Source organism: Malus sylvestris, chromosome 12 (genome assembly GCF_916048215.2).
Source record: "Malus sylvestris chromosome 12, drMalSylv7.2, whole genome shotgun sequence".
Taxonomy (NCBI): domain Eukaryota; kingdom Viridiplantae; phylum Streptophyta; class Magnoliopsida; order Rosales; family Rosaceae; genus Malus; species Malus sylvestris.
In genome coordinates this window covers 12,142,834-12,161,136 of record NC_062271.1, presented here as the reverse complement: position 1 = coordinate 12,161,136, position 18,303 = coordinate 12,142,834, and the positions used below count along the sequence as shown (strand labels likewise).

At 35.1% G+C, this 18,303-nt stretch overlaps 1 long non-coding RNA gene and 1 pseudogene across 2 annotated transcripts; one reads left to right on the top strand and one right to left on the bottom strand.

Annotated features, from left to right (window-relative positions):
• Window positions 1-8,152: 8,152 nt before the first annotated feature.
• LOC126593659 (uncharacterized) lies at window positions 8,153-13,496 on the bottom strand. Of its 2 annotated transcripts, XR_007613012.1 has the most exons (8): window positions 13,326-13,496; window positions 13,148-13,204; window positions 12,233-12,295; window positions 12,084-12,148; window positions 11,619-11,663; window positions 10,401-10,548; window positions 9,056-9,500; window positions 8,153-8,392 (listed from the first exon to the last, which is right to left on the bottom strand). It is a non-coding gene; the product is annotated as an uncharacterized LOC126593659 (long non-coding RNA). The 2 variants fall into 2 exon arrangements; XR_007613011.1 differs by lacking the exons at window positions 8,153-8,392; window positions 9,056-9,500 and having other exon boundaries at window positions 10,302-10,548.
• Window positions 13,497-13,573: 77 nt separating this feature from the next.
• LOC126593658 (uncharacterized) lies at window positions 13,574-18,029 on the top strand (annotated as a pseudogene).
• Window positions 18,030-18,303: the final 274 nt, after the last annotated feature.

Sequence of the window (18,303 nt, the reverse complement as noted above, 5' to 3'; positions counted from 1 at the left end):
TTTATAAACTATAGTCCAACCGAGAGTGATCTTCGGTGAATGTCATATAACATGAGTAGTATTATGTTGTGGACAAGTGCCACTAACATCTAAGTGAATTAACCTCAACAACTTTGTGATTCTTTCTTCTTTCCAAAAGAATAAAGATTCGAACATTTCGCCTCTATACAATTTTAACAAGAAGGTATTGGATCCGGATCTAACGATCCAAAGCATCCTTGTTTCACCAACTCGTAACTTATGTTTTAGAGGTATCACAATTTAGTTGGGATTAGTCACTACCTTGCAACCTTTTGGGTTTTAAGCATCATTATATTCTAAACAGTTAACACTACCATATCATCTCTACTATAGAGACAATCAATTAGATTACTATAATCCAATTTCTTTGGTAGTTCATATGAGGAAGTAAGTACTATCTGCTTTCGCAGAGATCTATATCTTATTCACATTCCGTATGTGAAGCACCTTTTCTTCTCTCATATATCTTCTACTTCTTATTAGTCACACTTTTACAACGATTTGTAAAACATAGTTACTAATACGGAATCATACATTCAAGTAGAAGAACCAACTGTTTTGAACTATTCAAGAACAATTTACAACACCTTCGAAAGGTGTGTTCTTGACACTTGCAAGACATTTCTTGCAAATACCCCTTCCAATGTCCATCCTTTCATAAAGAAAGTTTGTTCCCTTGGAGTTATTTATCTTCTTTATTTGACTTTCACCTTTGACTACATTAGTCATGGTCCCTAAACTCCCACTATCTCTCTTGAAACCTTTTTCAATTGTGTTATACACATCAAACAATTTGGAGAGTATGTGGTTATTGTTCACTACATAGTTTACCATAAACTTAGTGAACCATTAGGATAGGGAAACAAAGGTGAAGTCCTTGCCTAGTTTCCGTCTCGTTAAGTGGTTTAACACTTCAACACTCAATGATTCAAAATCATCATAAGTCCATGTTAATGGACTATTTTTGTCAACCAACCATTATGTTCTAAACATAATTACAAACTTTCAAGAGTTGTACAAGGCAACTCTCATTTCTTCATACAACAATTTGTAAGTGAAGAATCATGGCACATAAAGTGTCCATGCCCTTGTGCTTACTTCTCAAGTTCTTTGTTCAATTAACAAAGAAATAAGCACTAAGTGTTTGTATTGACTAAGGGTTGTTCAAAGCAACTCTTATTTCTTCATACAACAATTTGTAATTGAAGAATTATGACATTAAAAGTGTTGTCCTCTCTATGATAGACCTTTTCTAACATATTCTTCTAATGATACATTATCAATAGGAAGATTGTGAGGATGAGACTACTTAGGTACTTTTACAAGCCATTAAAGACAATCTATGGTTTTGTAGTACCAAGTCCGTAAACTAAACGTTCGGCTTTTATTTGTCAAGTGTTGGATAGCGTTTGCAAATATATTGGTAAACAAATACATAACGAATATAAATTGATTGAATTTAAGCCATTTGATTCGGGTCTTTAAATCAAATAGCATCACCCACTATTTTTGGCAAATTCCATATCCCTCATTGGAATTCGAGAGTTTTGGATGAAACTCTTAGTAGGTTATGGGAGGCTCACTATTACCAAGCCCACCTCAGAATTATATCATGTTGGCTAGCGTTAATGATAATGAGAGAGTACGCTTACTCATTTGCAACTAATGCAAGTACCCATCTTATTTGGCCTCTAGAGAATGATTGCCTCAGAATTATATCATGTTGGCTCCATTGCACTTAGTTAAGTCATTCCCACCATGCTTAGTTCATGTAGGGGTTCAAGCATAGCCTCAGAATTATATCATGTTGGCTAAACTCGTTGCCTACACTCACCTCATCATATGCGTATAGACTCCTCCTGAGTATAAGCATGCACTTTGTACTTCCCCATTATAGGGTGAAGGCGGTGTACAAGTCATAAACGATTGGAGCCTACCACGGTGGAAGGCCACGAAAGAGTGTTCAAAGCACTCTCACGCTTTCAACTTAATATTGGGTTGGTTGAGGGTTTTAGGTCTCATCATATATCAATATACATTTTAATCTCTATTAAAACAATTTTGGTCCTATTACAACTATTGGTCCATATGATTGTTTTAGTTGTACATAATACTCCCGCTATGCTTTTAAAACGGTTTTTAAAGCAAGAGTATATGTTACTACTAACATAAGGTTTGCATTCATTTGATGGACTATATAGTTGCCTTAGGGCCTTAGGATGACTATGAACCTTTGTTTAGATTCAACACGAGCCTTGTGTTGAATCTCGGTCTAGGGATGGAGATTGATTTTAGTTACGCGTTTAATCACATTAAGGCGTGTTGTCTTAGGGGCGTTGGACCCAATTACTTCATTTTCATGCATATCATATAAAGCAAGAAAGAAATACTTCAAAGTAAAGGATGAGCTTATGCTCATTACAACATTTGCATAAAACAAATTACCTTAAAGTAAAGAAGGACTTATGCCCTTTTACAACATTTGATCAAATCAAATTACAACCAAAATCTAATCTACACATTCCCATGGTTCAAACAAATTTGAAACGCCTTTCACATAGCTCAATTATATTAGGCTTAGGTTCATAATCATCCTTTAATTAATTAACGCTTTAACTAATTAATTGAATGCAACATTTTCATTTGGTTTTTGTATCCATAAAATTGATTTAAGTGGAGCTAAACAAAATGAAAATCCAATTCTCATTTAAAGAGACAAAACAATTTTGTTCTCATCCTATTTGGGCCATCATGCAATAACCACAACTTTTTGGGCCATATTGTGAAAACATAAACTTTTGGGGTCACTTTGTAAAAACACAAAAGTCACTACTTCATGTAAATACAACTAGAACCCAAAATTTAAATAAATTCAAAAACTTCATTAAAGGAGCAAAACAATTTGTCCTTTAGCGTTTTTAGGCCTTAACGTCAAAACGTAAACTTTCGGGTCAAAGTACAAATACACAAAAGTATCAAAACTTTATGTAATTGCATAAAAGCCCCAAAAATACCCTATTTTATTAGGGTGGCCGGTTTTTAGGGATAAAAATGAGTGGTGGGTGTTTTGATTTATTAGTTTTGTAAAAAACAATCAAGTAGTGCTTTCACCTTTCATAAAATTAATATATGTTTTGATGATTGATGTTTCCATCATCATTTATACAAATATTTAACACTTTAAATACTTTCATAAAATTAATATATGTTTTGATGATTGATGTTTCCATCATCATTTATTCAAATATTTATCACTTTAAATACTTTCATAAAATTAATATATGTTTTGATGATTGATGTTTCCATCATCATTTATTCAAATATTTAACACTTTAAATACATGATAAATCATTTGAAAAACATATAACATAAACTTTATGAAATATTCAAAACTTTGAATCAAAACACAAAACCTTTTTGTTCTTGGCAAGAACATCAAGAACAATGAAGAACATCCATGAAAACCCATAAGAGCTCCATGAATGTTTTCAAGCCATAAAACTCAAATTTTCACCATTCAAAATGGTGTTAACATCCTAGGGTACTTAGGGGTTCCAAAAGTCACCTTAAAACATTTTTAACAAGACAAACATGAACCCAAAAAATCACCCTTTGGATTTGGCCGAAAATCCCCAAAATCATGGCACCAAATTTTAGCTCCAATATTCATCCTCATATGAACTACATCTACAACATTTGAGATGGCAAATTTTCAAACAAAATTTACATTCAAAGAAGCAAGAATAAAGCTTGTAACAATTACAACTTTTAAATCATAAACTTATGAACTACAAAACCCAAAAGGATTCACCAACTACTAGACCTAGGCTCTTGATACCACTTGAAGGATTTATTTTGAAAAACATGTTCATTTGAGCAACATCATATAGCATGCAATTAACAATTAAAAGGCGGAATCATGCTTGTATGCACTCAAAAACAAAACATTACCATGAAATTCAAAGCCTAGTAGATTGGTGAACCAATAATCAACTCAAAAACAAAGTGAGTTGAAAAATACCTTTGTAGATTCCTCTTTGCATAAGCAAAGGCTAATCACCCAAAGAGATAGGGCCTTCATTCCTTGTTTCTTAGATCCATGGATTTGGATGGAAAAATAGGTTTCTCCAAGTTCCCAAAATAGGGAACCTCTAAGTCTCTTCACCAAGGTTTGATTGTAGAAGAAATGAGTGACCTTGGAGTAGTAGGATTGCTAGATGTACCCTCCAAGGTGTTGGCCTCTTTAGAGAGAAAATGGAGAGACAATTCTCACCCATTTTCACCCAAAATAAACCCTTAATCACATTTTTTTGAATATTTTGTTATAAAGTCATTTATATAGTCACTTCTTTAAGTGACCTAAATAACCAAACAACCCTAATTCATCTTCATGGCCGGCCTACCTTGGGAATTTTGGGCTTTTGGGCCTTTGTGAATCTTTATTCATTAAGTTGTCATACAACTTAAGTCAATGGGCTTGACGTTCGAAGCCCATTGGGCCTTAAGGTCCAAAACTATCCCGAGGTCTTTAACGAACTTATTCGTTTGATTAATTAACATATTAATTAATCCTTGCCATAAATTAAATGATTAAACCATTTAATCATTCTTACTCATTTCCGTTTAATCTCCAATCTCTACCTTTTACGGTGTGCGATCCATTAGGTTCCTTTTAGCGAGGCAGTGGGCGATTAAAACAATTTTACATCGATTGTGAATTGAAACAATTTTCAATTCTCCCTTTAGTGGTTATACACGTATAGGGCTTCCACAAACCATGGTTGACGCCTAGCAGCATGTCATGGTTACCCAAGCTAATCAGAAGAGGTTAGAGAACCTATTCAGTTCGGGATTACAAATGCAATACGATCCTTCTCTAATCTAATACTCTTGACCACATTGTTTGGTATGATAGTTTATTTATTCATGTCTACTATCCAATGTGATTCATTTGCTTATATGATTTCCTTGAATGTGATTTGGAACGCATTCCCCAATCTCATTCATACTCTGGCCAGAGATTCCAAATCATATCATAGAGTATTCTCCCTCAACTGTTTGAAGGTTAGAGATCCCTTGTTGCGCATTTACTTGTCTCCATAGCTAAGTGGCTTAACCCCAACGATGCCGTGACACCCCTAGGGGGTGAATTAGACATAATCAAAGATTAAGGACTTAACCACAAGACAACTGTGATGCCTCAGGTCAAAGGACTACTTTGCATTATCCCAACCATGAGTTCTCATGTGACATGGAATATAAGAACTCTTCGTTGATCACGTTCAGTGAACTCATTCTCTTATTGAGCACCTACGTACTTGTCTTGATGTCACACACACCAATGACTCGAGACTAGTCACTCTCCCTGAGAGAAGACACAGTACGTACTGATCTTAACGGACTGTCAATGCCCAATTGGTAATCCTATGATCAGGAACATTTAGGATGTGTCTACGAAAGAATGGTCTCATTAATCTAACTTCATTAGATTGCATTCTCCCAATCACATATTCCTTGGACTTTATCGTTTAAGCATATAACATTTATATGAGACGGCTCAAACAATAATCTTTGCCCTTTATATGTTAAACTAGATTAGTTTAACATTTGAAATGTCCGTAAAGTATCATCATATGATTGGTTTTAGGGCACATTTCCAACAGTCGGTTGGTGAGCCTTTAAGGTAAAACTAGCCTAGAGGTTGGTAGCAATGTGTGTGGACAAACATGTGGCCAAATTGTCGATACATCAACCAAAAATATAAGTATTTACATGATCCAAATTTTGGGTTGATTGGTCCATCATTATTCCTTGAATCCACTACGAAAAGAGGGTCATTTAGTATATTTACGAGGTTTGATATAGAAATCTAATTTTCCAATGAGAAGGCTTTATAAGTGTGCTTGTAGGCACAAAATCCTTACAACAGGTAAGGCAATGCGTCGTGTAGTACATGGTATCATATTTCGACCTAAATGTCCCAAACTGCCATGCAAAGTAAATATATTGGTCAAATCACTTGGCTCCAGGTCAGTCACATGAGGCATATCTTAGTTGAGAGGTAGCCCATTAGCCCCAAAACATAGCTCCGGGCTTCCTATTTTGGAGGTGGTGCGAAGATATTCCACTCTATTTTCTTCAGTGGTTTCATATGTGATCCTTAAGACTCAATGACGCTCCTCTGGAACGTGGAGAATATAACACCTCTTTAATGGTAATTTAGTACCCTTCATACAACCAGGAGTGCCAATGCCCTGAATCAAGTTGGATAGACCTGAATTCGTTGTTAGATGGGTGATTTATGAATGAAGTTAGTGTGTGTAGTAACACATTCATCCAGACAAGTAACTTTCATTATTACCTAATGACATGTTAATTAAATTTGGTGAAATGCATAAGAAACATGATTCAATCAAACTCATATTTAAGAACAATCCATAACATTATCCAGAACTGAAACAATCACCAAACTTGAATCTAAGAACATAGAATATTGTTCAAAAAGTAAACTAGAATTTACTAAGGGAATTTGGCCAACATGGCCCTTCCATGTCAAACTTTAACTCTTCCAAATGTGTTAGGTGGAGCAAAATTATTCTCACATATTGATTATGGGAATGGTACTTCTCAACATTTAGAAACACAAACAAGTGCATAATCAATGATCTCTTCCATCAAAATAGAAGTAGATTTTGCAAGGTCGAGGTTCCGAAATATTGTCCCTTATTCTTGAAGTTTTGGGTCTTATGCATCACTCTTCTAGCTATGATGCCACCCTCTCAAATCACCAATTCGTCTGAAATTTTTGTTATTTTTTCTTTTTTATTCAGTCGCTACAAGATCAACAATTCCATGAGCTTGGGCTTCTGTTGCTAACATAAAAACATCTCTTTCCATATCTTCGGATACAACCCATAAGGGTTTGCCTGTCCTTTGTACATAAACCCTTGTGACGATTTCGCGCAGCTTCAAAAGTTCTTCCGCTTCCAAGATAAATTCTCCCGTCTGTGCCTCATAAAAAGAACTAGCAGGTTGATGGATCATTACCCTGATGATATAACACAATAAATGTTTATTCTATCTCGCATGGTGATAAGGTGAAGAGATAAAGAATAATAAAATATAGAATTGAACTTGGCAAGCCATGATTCTACTATACGTTGTAAAACAAGCCCTAATAAGGGTGAAAGAAAAAGAGAGAAGACTCAAACTTGGGTTCATAAAGTTCCATCCAAACCTGGACGGGTATGTTCTGTACTCTTCAACTGAACCTGGATGAGTAGATTCAGCAAGTGTCTGCCAAAGTAGAGCCTTATTTTTGGTACACCTCTGTCGAAGCAAAGCGTGTCCTTTGGTACATCACTGCCAAGGCAGGGCATACCATTGGTAGGCTCTAAACAAAGTTGGGTTAGACCATTCGTTAGACTCTAGTCGAAGCTGGATCTATACCGTCCGGTAGATTTCAACTAAAGCTATGTCTATACTGTTTGGTACCTCCAAGTCGAATCACTGAGGTACATCTCTCTCACAGTTGTGCTTTTTAGCGCGCAACGTGGTAGTAATCCGATTTGAGAATTTGGTGAACATTTGTTCTTTTCACTGCTTCTTTAGGAGAAAGTTATAGACATGGAAAGGCAAGAAAAAATCCTCTTCAGCCAAAATTCAACCGGATTTTATAAACTTCGAATTGTACCTATTCATGGACGTGAAGGATTCAAACATGTTTTGCTTCAAGTAAGATCATCTTTCATGATTGAACAGTCTATAAAGTGAGCTAGAGAGCTATGAAGTCCTCTTCAGGGAGGTACTTCCTTTTGTAACGCTTCAAGCATAAGTCTTTAAATGAAGATCATGATAGTGGCTTATTCAACTCTTCCACGCCACTGTTGGCTTCAATGGATTCTCAACTTTTTGATAGTCAAGTGAAGTTTCATGTCTTGTGTCTGCACATAGTAGTTTCTGTCAAAAACTTCCGTGTCGGTGAAATTAAATTTGTGAAGGTTCGGCAATCTATTGAATGGAGGGACAAGATTATGGTTGGTGCTATTGGAAGTAAAAAAAGCCTCCATACGCATCAAAGTTAGAACATCTGGGTTCTAAGACATGGTTTAGTTTAATTTGCATGAATAACTTTGAATTTTTCATGGGTGTATTATTTTATGATGAAAACTTTGGGTTTCAAAGACTAATTCGAAACTTCATATTCGATTTCAAAAAATGGGTACTTGCAAGAACACAATATACAATACACAACTAGTGTAGTGATTTGGATTGCTTCAGAGACCCAGTGTGAGTAGTTTCAGGACTACAATGAAATAAAGTTTCGGGACCCAGTATGAGTAGTGATTTTGATTTCGATTTCTCCGGGTACCTGCAAGGTTGTCAATGGTTAAAAGCAATGTAATAAAATTTTGGGTCGTAATTTATAAAAAGTGGACTACAGATCAATAATTCAATAGACCAAGCCCAATCAAGGGTCAACAGTAGAAGCAAAATAATTTTTTTCTTCTATGCCCACATGTGATTTGATGTCGACTGCATACTAGTAAATAAAAGCAGGCCCAAAATTAGGTGCGGGTTGAATGTGGGCAACCTCTACAAAGGCTGGGTTGTTGGCCAAGGTAAAAAAAGAGAAGCCCAAATCCAAGCTTGGGTTATTTGAAAAAGCATCTCGGCATTAGATGGTTTTGGTCCGAGGGAGCAACATGCCCAAACAAAGGGCGAGAGTTGGGGTTGAGGTTGAAGCCCAGTAACTGGGTTTGGGTTTCGTCGGGAAAACCATGATGGAAAACAATGCGTGTTGGAACCAAATTTGTGCACCGCTGTAAAGGCTAGAGATGCTCAAACTCGTTTACGTATAAGAGAACCCACAACTGTAAGCCAAAGACCGAGGGGGGTGTGTGCCGGTCAAAGAACATTCAAGTTGGTAAGCAATGTTGAGACTCAAGCACTATGCAAGAAACCAAGTGTGCAGTGATTGCGTTACTAGAGATGACCCCTAGAAGGATGTATTAATACTAGTTGAAGAGATGACCTTTTAGGATAGTAGAATCCTTATTAAATCGGGATGGTAAAACACCACTCCAAGGATGGCAAAATTTCCTCATAGCTTTAAAAACAAGAACAGATCTAATTCGCCTAGTGGATTCCAGAAGCGTAACCTTACAGCTCAGTTTAGGCTCCAAAGAGAGATTAGCCATAACTTGCTTAGCAACACAATTAGATCTACCAGACTCACGGACTCAGTACATCTGGAAAATCCAGGTGAAGAGTATTGAAAATCAACATATGGAAAACAAGGTTCTACACCCATCTCTGCCGACCGATCTGCCTCGGAACCAGCCGAAGCAGCCACTGGCGCCACTCCTAAATTATCAAGTTTCGAAAGAAGATGTTGAAAGCAAAGCGCGTGATATGCGTTTTGTAGACTTGCTATTGTTGTAGATAGCTTAACCATCCATTTCACCGACTAGTAAAAGCTGCAAATTCCATTGTCAGTAGATTTTAGAGAAACTGGTTATGTGTAAAAAAATGTTTAGTTGCTTTTTGTGCCAAGACGAAAATGATAGTTTTGGAGCGATAAAGATCGGAACACAAAGTACCTGAAAACTTCGAAGTCTACTGGGTTAATGTTTAAGCTAGTTTGAGGGGTCGGGAAAAAAATTGAAAAACCGAGGCAAAAAACCTAAAGAAAACTGAGTTGACTAAAACCAAAAAATTCGAACCAAAAACCCAAGTGAAACGGCCTGGTCAGTTTCGGTTTCGATTTTTCTAGTAAATTTTACCCGCACATTGTTGCGGGAGTGAAAATTTAACTATAGATTATGTTTTAAACATATAAATAAGCAAAGACTAAGATAAATATTAAGTAGAAAATGGAGGATTGGAGCTATTATTTCATAATCCATTTCATCAAATAATGGTTTGATGGCTTGTTGCTTGACAATGAAAGAGATAAAAAAATAAGAAAAAAAAAACATTCAAAACACTGAGGATAAGTAAATGGCCTTAATGCATGAAAAAAATAAAGTAAATGGCCCTAACTTTTATGTTGAAATAACATGAAAATAGGTGCAAATGAAAGATACTGAACAACATGGATAGTAAATAGCAACAGTAAATTAACAGGTGTAACTAACAGTTTAAAGGAGATGGATACGTGTAAAAAAAAATTGTGCATTACACAGAGTAAACTCGAAATCGAATGTATCATTTGACAACATAAAATTGAAGAATAAAGAGTTTAGAGATCAATTGTATACAATCTTTACTACAGAGAGTATAAAAATCATGTCGTGTGCATTAAAACAAATAACTAATCCTTAACATAGAAGATCAAATGTGTATAAACTAATTTTACAAAAAAAATGATCACTAACCTTTTCTTCAACCAATATGCTGTATATTTATCATCCATGCCTGGATACTTTGGTTTCCATATTCTACAAACACGCACTTTAATTTAAACAACCTTTTTATATGCCACTAATTGGTCAAGTGGAGTTGGACCTTCGTCTTCCATTTAATCTATACAAACGAAATACAAATTCTGTAACCACGCCATAATATCCATTTTTTATCTATATTATAAATAGATAGAGAAACGATAACTAAATTGTGATTTTGACTGAGAACAGCTATGAAATAATTATGGTAAAACAAAAACACACACAGTTATAAAATCAATTGTTCCTCTCTTTTGATTAATAGCATTAGAGTAAAAGTTTATTGTCTTTGGATCCTATCAAATTTCATTAAGCCCTGACATCATTTTCATCCAAGATATATTCAAGATTAAATAGGCATGTCTAGAACACCATAACGTAGCTAACAAAACGAAAAATATGGATATAAACGTCATATTACAATTAAAACACTGAGAAAGAAAAACTTGAACATCATCGTATCAAAATACTTGTCAAAAACTTATAAAGTTTGCACTCACAATTGGAATATTCAGCAACAAAGGAATTTATTAGTCATGGAGTAAGGCAAACTACTACTGTGTGCAAAAAAACAAACCCTTCTTCCAATTGCTATTTTCTTAGTTACCAAAATCTTCCATCACTGACAATAAAAATAGCCATATTTTTATGAAGGTATACCCACTCTATACAGTTACATATCTAAACCCAAATTTGTATACCACATAAGAACACCAACTCAACTAATTTGAAAAAAAAAAATTGAAAGATCAAGAGCAATAACAAACGGGAACATTTACATTTCAATCAAATAAAAATCACAAGTTTAACATGAAAACCAGACCAATCTACACAAAAATAACGTAAAAACTAATTGAAAGAACAAGACACAATATAATAGAAGGAAAAAAAATTAAGAATGTAGAGAAAGCGTTTAAAATGTATTGAAATACAATGTGATTCAAGAAAAATAAATAGAAGGAAAAAAAATTAAGAATGTAGAGAAAGCGTTTAAAATGTATTGAAATACAATGTGATTCAAGAAAAATAAATACAAGAAAAAAAAGGAAAATCCCCACAGATTTTGAAATGTAAAACAAAAGTGGGGAATAAGAAAGATCTAAATCAAATCCCGGAAGATAAAAATTATTAAAAAGGTAAGAAAGTCAGTACCGTTTTACTGAAACCAAAGCTTTCTCTTCTTCTCTTCAGAAACAACTACAACCAGAAGAAAATAATCCCAAAAGAAAAAGCATTAGTCCCAAACAATTAAGTAACTTCAATTTAACTGACAGATAAAGAAAACACCCATTTCTTATAATTTCAGATCGCAATTTGAGGATTAAATTCTACAAAGAAATTGGCAGAAAGAAAAGTGATAGATAGATATATGGATAGAGAGAGAAAGGTTCTGTAGCTGAATTAAAGTTTCAATAAAAATGATTAATCAGAGAGCCGAAAAAGGAGTAAGCCTTGGAGAAGAGTTTAATTAGAGAGAGAAGACAGAGATGTTAACCATGAACATCTTACTTAGTTTTTTAGAGAAACCTAAAGACATTTTAGAATGATTTCCAGCACATTCTGCATATTGAGGACAAATGACTATTTATTTGATATTAGAATATCACATTGGCATACCTTGGCTCTTTGGATTGGTCTCTCGCTAGAGTCATCCTTTATGTCAACAACTGATGTTATAACTTCTGTATTCAAGTTGCAGTATATAAGTAAACTTAATCATTTGATGGTTCATTTTGAAAGGTGGAAAATAAAAATAGATGTCTTACTTTTGTCAACAGCGAATCTATTGTTTTTGAGAATCTCTGCAATTATGACAACTGTGGCAATAGCTGCGTGGTACATTGAGATATTAATCCTTGCATCAGCTTTAATACTAAATGAATCAAACCTAGAATGAAGAACGGTAATATTCATGCTAAAATAATTTCATTCTAAATGTTGGAAAAAGGGAATGAGAATGTTACATTTGGCCGGATTCATCATGAGACATCATTTGATAATTTAAATTTTTGAAGAAAATGGGCCCATGTATTCTGATATTCACACTTTTAAAAATGAAATAGTTTACAACATTCAAAGCTTGAAAATAAAAAGGAATTAATCTAAGTTGAATAAACAGGAATCAACATTCATAGAGAGGAAAAGGTTGAGTTTTTACCCGCTAGTCTACTAATAATAGTAACCAAGACTACAGCTAAAAAAACCAAATCCACAGGTGAAATATACATGCCCTTTTCACACACCTTCCTACTAACAAAACAGACGGTATAATACCGAAAAGCCAAATAAAATGAATAAAATAACCAAGAGAGAGACCATATATAACATTAACTCTTAGAAGAAAATATAAATTCAACTCAACTCTATAACAACACGCAAACGCTAGTAGCCAAAATTATCACCTTTAACAAAGACGTCTTCCAAAGTTGCAAACAAAAGTTCTAAAGCTGTAAAAACCTGAAATTTCTTAATTTCAAAAGAAAAATTTATCAAACACCCACACACAAAATCCAAGACTATAAAATTAAATCCCAAAATGATAAAAAAAAAAAAAAAAAAAAAAAAAAAAAAAAAAAAAAACTCAAGACATAACTTATTCATAATTCCAAAGTCACAACCAAAACATATAAAAATGCCAAAAGATTGTATCAAGACTGAAGCAAAGAAGAAAACAAACTTACACCCTTAATGCCTTAATTACCCAGCAACAAAACCCACGAAAGCTGAATTTGCTGAAACTGAAAACAAAAAGGGGTTAGACAGACAGATATAAAACCCCAGACTACAAAATGAACACCCAAAATAAGAAAGAAAACAAATTTCAACATGAAACCAATTTACAACAGAACAAACTTGTACCTATAATTCCCAACAACACAACCTGCTCCGTTAACAATTTGCAAGAAAGACACGACGACGCAGAGAGTCGAGAGAAAACTAAAGCTGAAAACGGAAGAAAGAAAGCGGAAAATGACAAACAGAGAAGTGAAAGCCAAGAAAAAAAAAACCAAAACAAATGGAAAAGAAAACGTGCAGCGATCATCAACACGTGGAGGGTTTCGTCCTTTAAAGGGTAGGTTCTATCATCTTGCAGTAGACCTTGTTACTCTGAATCAGTGATTACAGATTCTAACCTAAACTTGGTAATTTCATGATTTGGGATAAGATCTAGAAGCTGAAGCTCCGGCAATGAAGAGTAAAAAGGGAAGCAAGGCACGTGCAAAAGACATGGTTAAAGATAATGGCATGGTTGACATTGGTAATGTTCATGTACATGACACAGAACTAGGAACTCCATCTGAGAGATATTTGAGCATTTGGTTTGGGGATACATGTACCCTAATCCATCTAGTTTCTAGGGAGGCTGCAAATGATATCTTTGTTAACGGTGTTTTGAATGAATGAACCTACCTTAAAAGTCTAAACTCAAATTATTAATTCATGTTTCTTGGTTAGTTTAGTGAAATTTATACCATCACATATATCTGAATGTTTAAGTTAGCTTCGAAGATATGCGTAATTGGGTGGTGTCAAAAATCTTGACTTTTTCATTGGAACCGATCTTTTTTAAGCAGCTGAACAAGTGTTTCTTTTTTCTCGTGTATTAGTTAATGTACTTGTTATTAAAGGGTTATTGGATTGATTGTTTAGTACGTAGGACGATCAACTCTGAATGATTTCAAAGTTGATTTTGTTTTGTATGATGATTATCAGCTACTATGGAAGCACTTCTCGAGTAATTCTCTGTTCAAGAGATTCTAACTCAAACTTTCTATGATTTTCTCACTGATGTTCGTGATTTGAAATTAGAACCAGAAGATTTGCCAATCAAGTCTAAAAAGGGCAGTAATAAGCGTGCTACAGCACCTGATTCGAATCCTCCAACTGTCAAAGACATCCTTGAAATTGGTAAGACTTTCCTATGCTTGAGAACAAGAAGCACACTTTGAGATTTGGAAATACTGTTTCTGTCCTCAACCGCATCACGTTCAAGATGGGGATAAAACAAAGTAGAAATACGAAAGGATACTCCTGTTTGTGTACTATTGAAATTCAAATTACAATAGCATAATTATTTGATTACATGCTTTCATAGTTGTTTCAAATTATTTAATTTAGTTAGAAAAACAGTGGTTTGTGAACAAAATACGTCTTGAGCATTTGGTATGTTGATATGTGTACCCTAATTCATCTAGGTCATGTGGAGGCTGCAGATGGAGTTCTTGTTGATGATGACTTGAATGAACCAACCATGGGAGAAAAACTTGGAAGTTTAAATTTATTAGACAATGCTAGACCAGAGAGCCATGATAAAGAAGAATCTTCTCCCGATCCAAAGCCTCTAAGTGCAGACTCAATTCATGTTTTACTCAAGAAAGCACTACATGCCAATGACTGTGCCCTTTTATTAGATTGCTTATACACCCAAGATGAGAAGGTTGTAGCTCTCGTAGTTCATATTGGTTATAGAATACTTATGCATGAAGATAAGTGTTAATGTGGATGATACAACTGGTGGTTTAGGTCATTGCAAAATCCATCTCACAGTTGAATCCATCTGGTGTTTTGAAGCTCTTACAATCTCTCATTTCTATCATTTAGTCAAGGAAAGATATCTAGCGGTATGCTTTATATGCTGGATGCTCTTGTGGTATATATGCTTTATATGCTGGATGCTCTTGTGGTATACCTAACGGATTTGTATGCTTTATTTTTACTCTAGGGGTGCAATTTTGGCATGTGCACTTCCATGGCTTAGAAGTTTACTTCTTCAACTCGCAAGTGGCATAGTATCCCAAGAATCTTCTTTGAGTGTCTTGAACTCCTTATATTAAGTAAGAAACTTTTAATATAAGATGATATCCCGTATCCCAAAGTAAAATTTTCGTTCAAGAAAGAGCCATCTAGAATTTTAGAATTACTCCATAGAATATAAAATTTAAACCTGCGGGAGCAACATGTTCATGCGCTACTTGTATCACTAGTTAGTTTTTGGAATTTTCATTTCCTCATTTGTTTAAGAGATAGTTGCAAGTAGGAATTGTTTTATCTCTTTGTCGTAAGAAATCCTGGTAGTTCTTTTCCTTTCATTGAATTTTTTATTGACTATGTAGCTCATTGAGTCCAGAGTTTCAACTTTCCAGTCGGCTCTTCAGCTATCGAGTGTCTTAGACGTGCATTATACAGGGGTAAGGGTGCCAGTGTTAGTGAAATTTATGGCAAGTGAAATATTCTTCAATACCTAGTTAATGCAAGCTTTTGGTAATTGATGATGTTGATGAGTGATAGGAGCATATTTGGGCGACTTAGTTAGCTTGTTCTTGTGTCTTTATGTTGTTATTTCTTAGTTAATTTAGTATTTCAAGCTATTTTCGTGTGTTTGTAGGTTTAAAGGGCTAAAATGGCAAGAAAGTGCATTTTGGTGCCTTTTGGAGCAGTTTTGGGCTTGGAATGAATATCACATGCATGGAGCAAGAGGATGGACGAAATTGAAGACCAAAAGAGGCTAGGATTATGCTGAAGTTATGAAGAAATTAATTCAAAGAAAAGGAAGTTAAAGATGCAATCAATAAAGAAGGAATGTTAGCCAAGTTACCTTATTTGGTCCTAACCTTTCCTAATCCTAATTCACCTATGTTCCAGCTTCAAAGAGGTGTTCTAAATATTTTAGGACACTTAAGTATCTGATTCTCCCATTCAAACAAGGGAGCCGCACCAATTCTTTCTAGAAAGTCAAAGTCCTTGCCGTGTACCCTCTTTCCCTTTCTCCCTTGCTTTGCCGCACCCCACATTCCTTTTCCTTTTGGATTCTGACCTTAACTACTCCTTTTCCTTGTGGATTTGGGCTGAAATTATGTTTCCCAAAATTAATTAGGGTTAGGACTTTCTCATCCTTATAAATAAAACACTTTCTGCCGCAAGACCACCTATCCACCCTTCACCATAAATCAGCCATTCCATCTACTTATCTACTGATCCATCCTCTATCACCCGTGGACCATTCTACACTACTCACACCATTCACCACCATTCATCATACCCTAAACACATTCAAACACTCCTTGCCGCAACCAACCTTCATCCATACACATCCATTCATCTTCTTAGCCATTCTTCCATATAAATCACCACCTTAACCTTACCCTAAACCTTGTGCCGCAACAAAGAGAAGAATGAGGACCCTTGGAATGCTTGCTATTCAAGTTTGGATTGCTGGATCATTCTTAGGTGTAATCTATCTTTTGTTTTCAATGTTTAAGTTTATGTATCTTTATTTTGCGAACATGAGGAACTACCCCTCTTGGCTAGGGGTAATTTCAAAGCCATGATTATGTGTGCAATATGAGTTGATAAATTCCAGTTATGAATTATTGAATCGTGAATGCAATTGGTTTAACTGTTTGATTGGTAACTTATTTGTGTTTGTTGGTTGAGGGTCGACACTTAATTGGCATGCATAAATCTGGTGCTAGAGTATAAGGAAGTTTCACATAATCATTACAAACTTATATTCATATATAGTGAAGGTCGCTGGTCACGATCGTGTTAAGTTTAATTCCTAGCATGAGTGACATGATGTCATAGTTACAAGTGCTTTGTCAATGTTTATAATTTTCATTGAACGTAATGATTTTTGATGGTATCTCTATTATGATGTCATGTAGGGAACTTTTGAAGAATGCTTTGGGTTGTCGAATGATGTCATCCAATCCAATAATACAAGGAAAATCTGAGGGTTAACTAGTGATGTCATGGTTAATTTGAAGCATTGTCGTTCATAATTCAATGAAGGAGTAACTGGAAATTAATTCGTTTGCATACATGTCATGTGTGGATAAAGAGCTTCTAGCTAGCCTATCATCCATCTAATTTCCCAAAATCGTTTCTTAATCTGTTTTTAAGTTGCAATCCATTTTGTTATTTTAAATTCATCCAAAACAAACCCCATCTTTACTTTCTTGTCTTGAAGTGTTCAAAATCTGTTTTGTTTGTGTTTTTTAGTGTTTTGAGTCAAGCCAAAACCCTAAATTCGTCCAAAGTTGTTTTTAGAGTCAGAAACTGCCTAGTTGGTGTTTTTAGGCAGTTTTGAGTGTTTTTAAGTTGTTTTGAGTCTTGTTAACCTGTTCTGAGTCCTTTGAGTCTATTCAAACGTTTTTAACTTTGATTTTATGTTTTTGAGTCAATTTAAAGGTTTTAGCAAACCCTCCTAATCCCCAGTTTAGAACGATCCCTACTTATACATATACTACAATTGTCAAAAGAGGGTTTAATTTGTGTGTTAAGTTAATTTTCGCATCAATGAGAACGAGACAATCACTCCATTTATTTATGAGTCCGATACAAGTGATGGAGAGGGATCTGAGGAAGCCATGGAAACTGATCAAGAGAATGAAGAGGAAGAGGAATCCGATGGCGCCCTTGATGGTGTTAGTGATTTTGAAGGAATTGAGGACATGAGTGAGTGATGCAAGTTTTGAGATTTGTTTTGGTTGTTTTGTATTCATAGGTGGCTGATATTCCCCCGAACCAAACATATTACTAATTGAACGAACCCCATGAGCATTCCATACGAATGAAATTTTGTTACATGCCTGCCTATATTTCCAGTTTAAAATGTTTAAACTTATGATGAAAATAAGTCCAACTTGTGCAGGTGATGGCTTTAGGGATTCTCGACGGAATTGCTCCCTTGGTTGTGGGCTGTCCTCCACTGCCTTCCGACTGATAAGGATGCGGGAGAGGTCATGGCGAGGGAATAGTAAATAAATGGAGAGTAGAAAGACGCTAGAAGGAATAGTAAGACACTTCACGTTGTCGCTTTTGTTCTAATTCAATC